The following is a 9,237-nucleotide window of genomic DNA, read 5'->3' on the forward strand; positions in this document are numbered from 1 at the left end:
TTGAAAAAGCATTCCCAAATTTGCCATTCTGAAAATAACTAGTTTGTGGTATTTCAGGCCTACTTGAAATCTATCCCAAAAAGAAAATCTTACATTGAAGTTATTGATAGTATCATTCAGAAAAACCTAAGACACACGCTAGCGTGCTGATAGAAGTGTCATTCTGTGATTAAACCTATAACTGTCACACAGCGCAAAAAAAAACAGGTCTCACATCTCTATTCAACCAAATCTGCACAGTTTTAGCTGGTCAATTTATTTGTAGTGACCGTCAAAGCAGACTTTTTGTTCTGGGTTGAAAAAGCATTCCCAAATTTGCCATTCTGAAAATAACTAGTTTGTGGTATTTCAGGCCTACTTGAAATCTATCCCAAAAAGAAAATCTTACATTGAAGTTATTGATAGTATCATTCAGAAAAACCTAAGACACACGCTAGCGTGCTGATAGAAGTGTCATTCTGTGATTAAACCTATAACTGTCACACAGCGCAAAAAAAAAACAGGTCTCACATCTCTATTCAACCAAATCTGCACAGTTTTAGCTGGTCAAGTTATTTGTAGTGACCGTCAAAGCAGACTTTTTGTTCTGGGTTGAAAAAGCATTCCCAAATTTGACATTCTGAAAATAACTAGTTTGTGGTATTTCAGGCCTACTTGAAATCTATCCCAAAAAGAAAATCTTACATTGAAGTTATTGATAGTATCATTCAGAAAAACCTAAGACACACGCTAGCGTGCTGATAGAAGTGTCATTCTGTGATTAAACCTATAACTGTCACACAGCGCAAAAAAAAACAGGTCTCACATCTCTATTCAACCAAATCTGCACAGTTTTAGCTGGTCAAGTTATTTGTAGTGACCGTCAAAGCAGACTTTTTGTTCTGGGTTGAAAAAGCATTCCCAAATTTGCCATTCTGAAAATAACTAGTTTGTGGTATTTCAGGCCTACTTAATATCTATCCCAAAAAGAAAATCTTACATTGAAGTTATTGATAGTGTCATTCAGAAAAACCTAAGACACACGCTAGCGTGCTGATAGAAGTGTCATTCTGTGATTAAACCTATAACTGTCACACAGCGCAAAAAAAAACAGGTCTCACATCTTTATTCAACCAAATCTGCACAGTTTTAGCTGGTCAAGTTATTTGTAGTGACCGTCAAAGCAGACTTTTTGTTCTGGGTTGAAAAAGCATTCCCAAATTTGACATTCTGAAAATAACTAGTTTGTGGTATTTCAGGCCTACTTGAAATCTATCCCAAAAAGAAAATCTTACATTGAAGTTATTGATAGTATCATTCAGAAAAACCTAAGACACACGCTAGCGTGCTGATAGAAGTGTCATTCTGTGATTAAACCTATAACTGTCACACAGCGCAAAAAAAAAACAGGTCTCACATCTTTATTCAACCAAATCTGCACAGTTTTAGCTGGTCAAGTTATTTGTAGTGACCGTCAAAGCAGACTTTTTGTTCTGGGTTGAAAAAGCATTCCCAAATTTGACATTCTGAAAATAACTAGTTTGTGGTATTTCAGGCCTACTTGAAATCTATCCCAAAAAGAAAATCTTACATTGAAGTTATTGATAGTATCATTCAGAAAAACCTAAGACACACGCTAGCGTGCTGATAGAAGTGTCATTCTGTGATTAAACCTATAACTGTCACACAGCGCAAAAAAAAACAGGTCTCACATCTCTATTCAACCAAATCTGCACAGTTTTAGCTGGTCAAGTTGTAGTGTACGGGAACTGTAATACCCGTCACTACCAAAGTGTCACTTGGTGTGCTGTCGTCCCTCCTTAATTATGGAAAGTTGGTATATGTCAGTTTTATAAAATGTCATGTAATGCATGTATTTCCCTGTTGCTATGAAACTTGCAAGTACAGGCCGGCTAGGGGTGTCATTCCAGCTTTTAGGCATTAGAGGGAGCTAGAGAGCCCTAGTTTATATAAGGCCAGACAAGGAAGGGAAAGGCAGTGTAACCTGATCTAGTGTGGAGTGCAGAAGCAGTCTAGACCAGAGCTCAGAAGTTTCTAGAGCCTGAGGAAGCTGGGAGAGACTGAGGCAAAGATCAGAGGAGCCAGAGGTACTGAGAGAAACAGAGGAGGTACTTATTTAAGCCATAATCAAGGATATAAAGCCAGACTTAGGTTAATGGGCCTTGGTGAAGAATTGCTACATTCCAGGATCAGACAGAGTTAGAGTGCAAGCTCCTCAGCCTGCAAATCCTGTGTTTAACACTCTGTAATTACCCTGCTGTACTGAATTGTCTGCATCGACCGAATTGCAAAATCGACTGTATGCTGAGGAACTGCGTTTCCAATATTGTCTCTGCCTGCAAACTACTAAAGTTGAAGTTCTGTTTTAACACCACGTTTCCTCAAATTATTCCTGCATCCGCAAACGGCGTGCCACCGTTTACTTGGCACTGGCGTCACGAACTATTCCTACCTATACCTGCCCTTGCAGAGAGTCAGCTGTACCAGGTTAGTGTATATTGCACTACTACACCCAGAAACACCTACTACGCACAACTTGAGTACACTGCACCTCTCTTTTGGCGTCACGAACACGGATACGCACGCTTTATAGTGCAAGAAGCGTGAACTTTGTGCCTTATACAGTTGCCCTGTGACCAAAGTGACAATTTGCCTGTTTATTTCAAGTGGACTTTGTGGACTGAAAATTATACCCAAAGTATACCAAAAACTTCTAAAAAGCGCTGTGCAGTATTGCGCTATACAGAGGAAGAAAATCGCCGCATTGGAGTGTGGATTTATAGACTTTTTACAATCCTGCTTGCTGTCAGTGAATGGACAGCGTTTTGCTAAAGATGGCCACCGGCTGCCTGGAGTAAAGTTTCCCGCGCCGCTGAGGACTTCGTGGGCGGATCCCTGCAAAGACACAGAGAGTCCCGCCCCTCTTCATCATCGCACCGCCGCGGCCCTGCTTCTCCTGCGTCACCGCGGTCTCAGGACGTCCGGGATCTCGCGAGACTTGGCCTGCGCAGGCCCGACGATACCGGTAAGCACCTGTAACCGGAGGGAAGGGGAGTGTACCGGCCTCTTTAGTCGCCAGCGGCCACCTCTCAATAGACTACCATGTCAGAGCCAGGAGTGCCTGAACAGCCGGCCCCAGGAGAGCTTGCGGCTCCTGGTCATCCGGCGGCCCCCAGCATGATGCCCTTTACCATGCCCTACTATTTCGGGGCCCCATGGTTCCCCCGCTACAGGGGGGAGACCCATACCCTACGGGACTTTGAAGAAAAGTTGCTGGCACTATTCCGATTATACCCTATAAATGCCGACCAGCAAATGGAAATCATGCTGGCGCAACTGGAGGGGGCTGCCCGCAGGGAAGTGTTATCATGGCCTGCTACTGAGCGGAGTACTCTAGAACAGATCTTCACCCGCCTCAGAGCCACTTTTGAAACTAGGACTGCCTCAGAGATAAAGATGCACTTCTTTGGCAAGAGACAGAAACCCGGTGAGTCCCTCCGTGACTATGCCCTATCACTTCAGGAGGCTTTAGGGGCTGTAATTCAGATAGATCCCAAAGAGGCTGATAACCAGGACCAGACCCTGAGGGAACAATTTATCAACGGGGTGTCTAGTGAACAAATAAGGACCCAGTTAAAGATGCTGTCTGCCCAGCACCCTAACAGTGCCTTTCTAGACTTTAAAGAACTGGCTATAAAGATCCTGGGGTCCACCGTATCTCCTGAGTTGAGCGCCCTATCTGAGTCATCAGCCTGCAGGCCAAAACCGCTTATCACTAACCGAGCTGAGGCCGGTCAAGCTGTTCAAGTGTCAGCTACTGATACTATTGCCATGCTGACAGAGCAAGTAAATCACCTCACTAAAAGTTTAGAGAAAGTGTGCAGAAAAATAGAGGAATGGGAAAAACCCATAATGACAGAAGAAGAATTCCTGTCATCTCCTAGGCCGTTCTCACCTCCATACCAAGAGACTCACCCCAGGGATCCTGGGAGGCGTAATAGAGGTCGCAAGAAGCCCGTGTGTACATACTGCAAAAAGCTGGGACACACAGAATCCACGTGCTGGCAGTTAAACAGGGCAACCCCTGAGGCTGAGGACCACCCCTCGGGAGGTAGAACACTAGGTCCAGAAGATCCAAATTGGATGCCACGGTATGTAGGATCCCATCCCAAAATCAATATAGAGATCAACGGGGTCCCCTTTGAAGCCTTATTAGATACTGGGTCTCAAGTCACTACTATTCAGCTGCCCGCCTTTGAAAGGTTCTGGGACACCAACCAATTGACCCAGCCGCCTGAATCCTGGGTGGAGATTATCGCCAGCAATGGCAAACCAGTAAAGGTTCATGGATACTGGGAACCCACCCTGCAGGTGGGAGAAGTAACCCTGCCTCAACAGGGAGTGATCGTAGTACAAGCCGGTGACAGAGGAGGACATCCTGTCATTCTAGGCACCAATGTCTTCAAAAACTGTTATTCAGAAATACTTGCTGTATTACATCAGACTTTGCCCACTGCTTCCTCTGCATCCAGGAGGGTGATTCAAAAGACTATTACTGTGTTAAGTGCCCAGCAGAGGTTTGCTAATGAGAAAGGAGAAATTTGTACTGCCAGGATCCGTGATATTAAGCCTGTGACTTTGCCTCCTAATTCTCAAACTCTTTTGTGGTGTCGTGCTGTCCTGGGAGTCGAAGGCCGAGATTATCCAGCCCTGGTGGAACCAATCCAGATGGAGGATTACCCTTATGTGAGAGCTGCCAAGTGCCTGGTGAACGTCTCCCAAGGTAAAGTACCTGTCCGTCTGATTAATCTGAGTAATCATCCTGTTGCGCTTACTAAGCATTGCCCTGTTGCCCAGCTGTCCCAGGTGTCCTTCCAAGACATCATTCGTCTTCCAGTGACAGAAAAGCCACCAGCTGCAGACATCGGATGTTCGCCGGTGACCCAGCCACAAGTGCCCTGGTGGGAAGAGCTCCATGTCGGGGACGAGAATACCCCCCAACGGCAACAAGAAGGGATTATACAGCTTGTCAAAGAGCACCACCAGGCCTTCAGTAAGCATGCCACTGATTATGGAGAGGTGAGTGCCATACAACACACTATACCTACTGGCTCTCATCCTCCTATCAAGGAGAGATACAGACCTTTACCGCCTACTTCATATCAGACTGTAAAGGAAATGATCCAGGAGATGAAAGACTCTAATGTAATCCGGGACAGCCGTAGTCCGTGGGCTGCACCCCTGGTCCTTGTAAAGAAGAAGGACGGTGGTATCCGTTTCTGTGTGGATTATAGGAAAATTAATCAAATAACCCACAAAGATGCATACCCACTGCCCCGCATTGAGGAGTCACTAACTGCTTTGGGCTCCTCTGCCTATTTCTCCACGTTGGACTTGACCAGTGGCTACTGGCAAGTGCCCATGGCCCCTGCAGATAGGGAAAAGACTGCTTTCACTACTCCCATGGGCCTGTTTGAGTTCAATTGTATGCCGTTCGGGCTATGTAATGCCCCAGGAACTTTCCAGAGACTAATGGAGCGGTGTTTGGGTCACAAAAACTTCGAAACAGTGCTGCTGTATCTAGATGACGTCATTGTGTACTCAAAAACATATGAGGACCATCTGAAACATTTGGCAGAAGTATTTGAAATCCTTATCAAATATGGCTTGAAGGTAAAGCCATCCAAGTGTCACCTGCTCAAACCTGCAGTAAGATACCTGGGGCATATAGTAAGCGGAGAGGGAGTGCAACCTGACCCTGATAAATTGGCAGCTGTCTGTAATTGGCCGGTTCCTACTACTGTCAAAGAGGTGAGGAGTTTCCTGGGTTTTGCCGGCTACTATAGACGTTTTATCCCCCATTTTGCTCAAATAGCTGATCCTATCCAGGAGCTCTTGAGGGGGCAACCCAAAAAGAGTCCTAGAACTCCTGTGCCCATCGAGTGGAATGAGGAAAGGGAGATAGCGTTCCAATTGCTAAAAAAGAAACTGACCGAGCCTCCAGTGTTAGGTTATCCAGATTATAGCAAGCCCTTCCATCTCTATACTGACGCTAGCAAGCAAGGCCTGGGAGCTGTGTTAGCCCAAATCCAAGAGGGAAAAGAGAGAGTGATAGCATATGCAAGCCGCTCCCTGAAAGGAGCTGAGAAAAATGACCAGAATTATAGTTCCTTTAAACTAGAGTTCCTGGCATTAGTGTGGGCGGTGACAGAAAAATTCAAGGATTATCTAGCCGCCACCCCGTTCATTGCATTCACTGACAATAACCCTCTGGCACATCTCAATACAGCTAGATTGGGGGCCTTGGAGCAGAGATGGGCCTCTCGCCTTGCCAACTATAATTTCTCTGTAAAGTATCGTGCTGGACGTACTAATGATAACGCTGATGCTTTATCCAGGCTTCCCACAGAGACAGCTCCTGATGATGTGCGAGATGCTTGGGAAGATGTAGAGATGCCGGCTTTCTATAACAAATTTGCTCAACAGGATCAGGCTCGAGCTACCAATAACAGAGCTGCAGTTCCTTCACCCTCCAGTAGGCCTGAACCTAAAGAAGAAAGGTGGGTGAAACTACAGTCTGAAAGTAGAGTGCTGGGTGAGCTGTTGGACTTCATTACTAGTGGCAGAGCCCCTGAGAGGATTCGGCGTAAGAGTGCAGATCCTGAGCTCATCAAACTGTGGAGACAGCGCCATCAACTCTTCATACAAAAAGGCCTATTGCTACGGAGAAGCCTAGACCCAGTGTCCAACGAAAGAGTACACCAGATTCTCATACCCCGACGAGATGCAGGTATGGTGTTGGAGATGTACCACAATCAATCCGGTCACTTTGGGGTCCAAAAGACTGAGGCTACTATCCGCCAGCGGTTTTACTGGGTGGGCATGAGAGAAGACATGGAGAAGTGGTGTCGAGAGTGTGTAGCCTGTGCCTTGAAACGAAGTGAGCACCATGATCAGAGGGCACCACTGAGACCCATTGTAAGTACCCGTCCTCTTGAACTTGTCGCCATCGACCATGTAAAACTGGAGCCTAGTCGCTCAGGGTATGTTTATGCCATGACTATTATTGACCATTTCACAAAGTTTGTTGTAGCAGTGCCTGTGAGAGACCAGACAGCCAAGACTACAGCCAAAATGTTCTGGAAGCACTTCCTCCTGCCCTATGGATGTCCAGAAAAGATCCTCACCGACCAAGGACCTGCTTTTGAGTCTCATCTGTTCCATGAACTGTGCCGCTTACACAACTGTAAGAAGATCCGGACAACGGCCTACCATCCTCAAGGTAACGGATTATGTGAAAAAATGAATCAGACCTTGATAGAGATGCTGAGGGCCGTGCCTCCTGAAAACAGAGGAGATTGGCCCAGTCTGTTGCCACAGCTCATGTTCACATACAATCATACCATACATTGTTCCACCGGGTATACCCCTTTTTACCTGATGTTTGGGCGCCAAGGGACATTGCCTGCTGATCATTCATTGGATGTACATGTGCCTGACTGCATTAACCCATTACCTAACACCGACTGGGTTGCTGAACATCAAAGGCGATTGGATGCAGCCAAGGCCATTGTTCAGGAACGTATGGACTTTGCTAGAGACCGGCAGCAGAAAGACTATGATCAGGCAGCCCAGGCAGAACCCTTGACCATAGGGGCCGTGGTATGGTTAAAGAATAACCGTCGTACCAGCAAATTGGACAGTAAGTGGGAGCGAAGTCCTTATGTTGTCACTGCAATCCCAAATGTTGGAACTCACACTTATGAAATCACCCGGGAAGACAAGGGATCCCAAATTGTACACCGAAACCGGTTGAAGCTCTGCCTGACACCAGAACCTAGTGCCGAGAGTTCTGGATCAGAATATCCTGTGTCAGAGTCAGCCATACAGCCCGAGGATCCTATGCAGGCTGTTAGTAATCTGAGGTATGACGCTGATCCCATGCATTGGCTCCTGACACCTTGGTTGAACTTGCTGGTGCCTGCTCCGGCACCTACTGTAGCTTCACCTCCAGCAGAGCCGGTTCAAGATGCCCCGGATCCAGTTCCCCCTCTCGTGGATATTGTTGTTCCAGTTGTTCCAGTTGTTCCAGTTGTTCCTGACCAGGGTCTCGCTGATGGAGACCCTCCTGTTGCTCCTGTCCCTTCTACTTCGTTGCTAAGGGAAGAGGAGACCCCTGTACTGAGAAGGTCTACCCGGATGACCAGGGGACGCCCGCCAGTCCGTTTAGGAGACTTTGACTATTCTGGTGGCGTCTCCTCCCAAACCGTTGTTACTGGGAATACCTTGTTGGACATTTGTGCGCAAGAATGGACTCCCCCACGTGAGCCCTTGCCTGTGCTACACCCACAGTAAACCCCTGGGTAGTTCCGTTTTTATGCTGTCATTTTATTGTGCAACTTCATACTAAAGTATTGTGCCCAGAGATGGACTCCACCGCATGAGAGCCTCTGTGATTTAATAAGAAATAACCTGGGTACGGACTCATGTTTGTTATTTGAGCCTCCAAGAACTTTTATACCGTTTTCTACTGTTTTATTATGGACTTATTCATTGTCATGGACTATCCTGGTTATAATGTTACGCTGTGCCAGGTCAGCGCCCCCGTTCCATTCACTATCCTGAGAGAAGAGAACGACGCCCCTTGTCACTGCCCTGCACCTTTGCCAATTGGACCTGATGTAAATGTAAATGCAGATGAATTGCATATATGTATGCCTGCATGTCTCTATTTTCTATTTCAGGTAGAGATTCCAGTTGGGCGACCCATGATGGAGTACGAGGTCGTACTCAGCTTAAAGCAGTGGGGTATGTAGTGTACGGGAACTGTAATACCCGTCACTACCAAAGTGTCACTTGGTGTGCTGTCGTCCCTCCTTAATTATGGAAAGTTGGTATATGTCAGTTTTATAAAATGTCATGTAATGCATGTATTTCCCTGTTGCTATGAAACTTGCAAGTACAGGCCGGCTAGGGGTGTCATTCCAGCTTTTAGGCATTAGAGGGAGCTAGAGAGCCCTAGTTTATATAAGGCCAGACAAGGAAGGGAAAGGCAGTGTAACCTGATCTAGTGTGGAGTGCAGAAGCAGTCTAGACCAGAGCTCAGAAGTTTCTAGAGCCTGAGGAAGCTGGGAGAGACTGAGGCAAAGATCAGAGGAGCCAGAGGTACTGAGAGAAACAGAGGAGGTACTTATTTAAGCCATAATCAAGGATATAAAGCCAGACTTAGGTTAATGG

Source organism: Bufo bufo, chromosome 8 (assembly GCF_905171765.1).
Source record: "Bufo bufo chromosome 8, aBufBuf1.1, whole genome shotgun sequence".
In the NCBI taxonomy this organism is placed as follows: domain Eukaryota; kingdom Metazoa; phylum Chordata; class Amphibia; order Anura; family Bufonidae; genus Bufo; species Bufo bufo.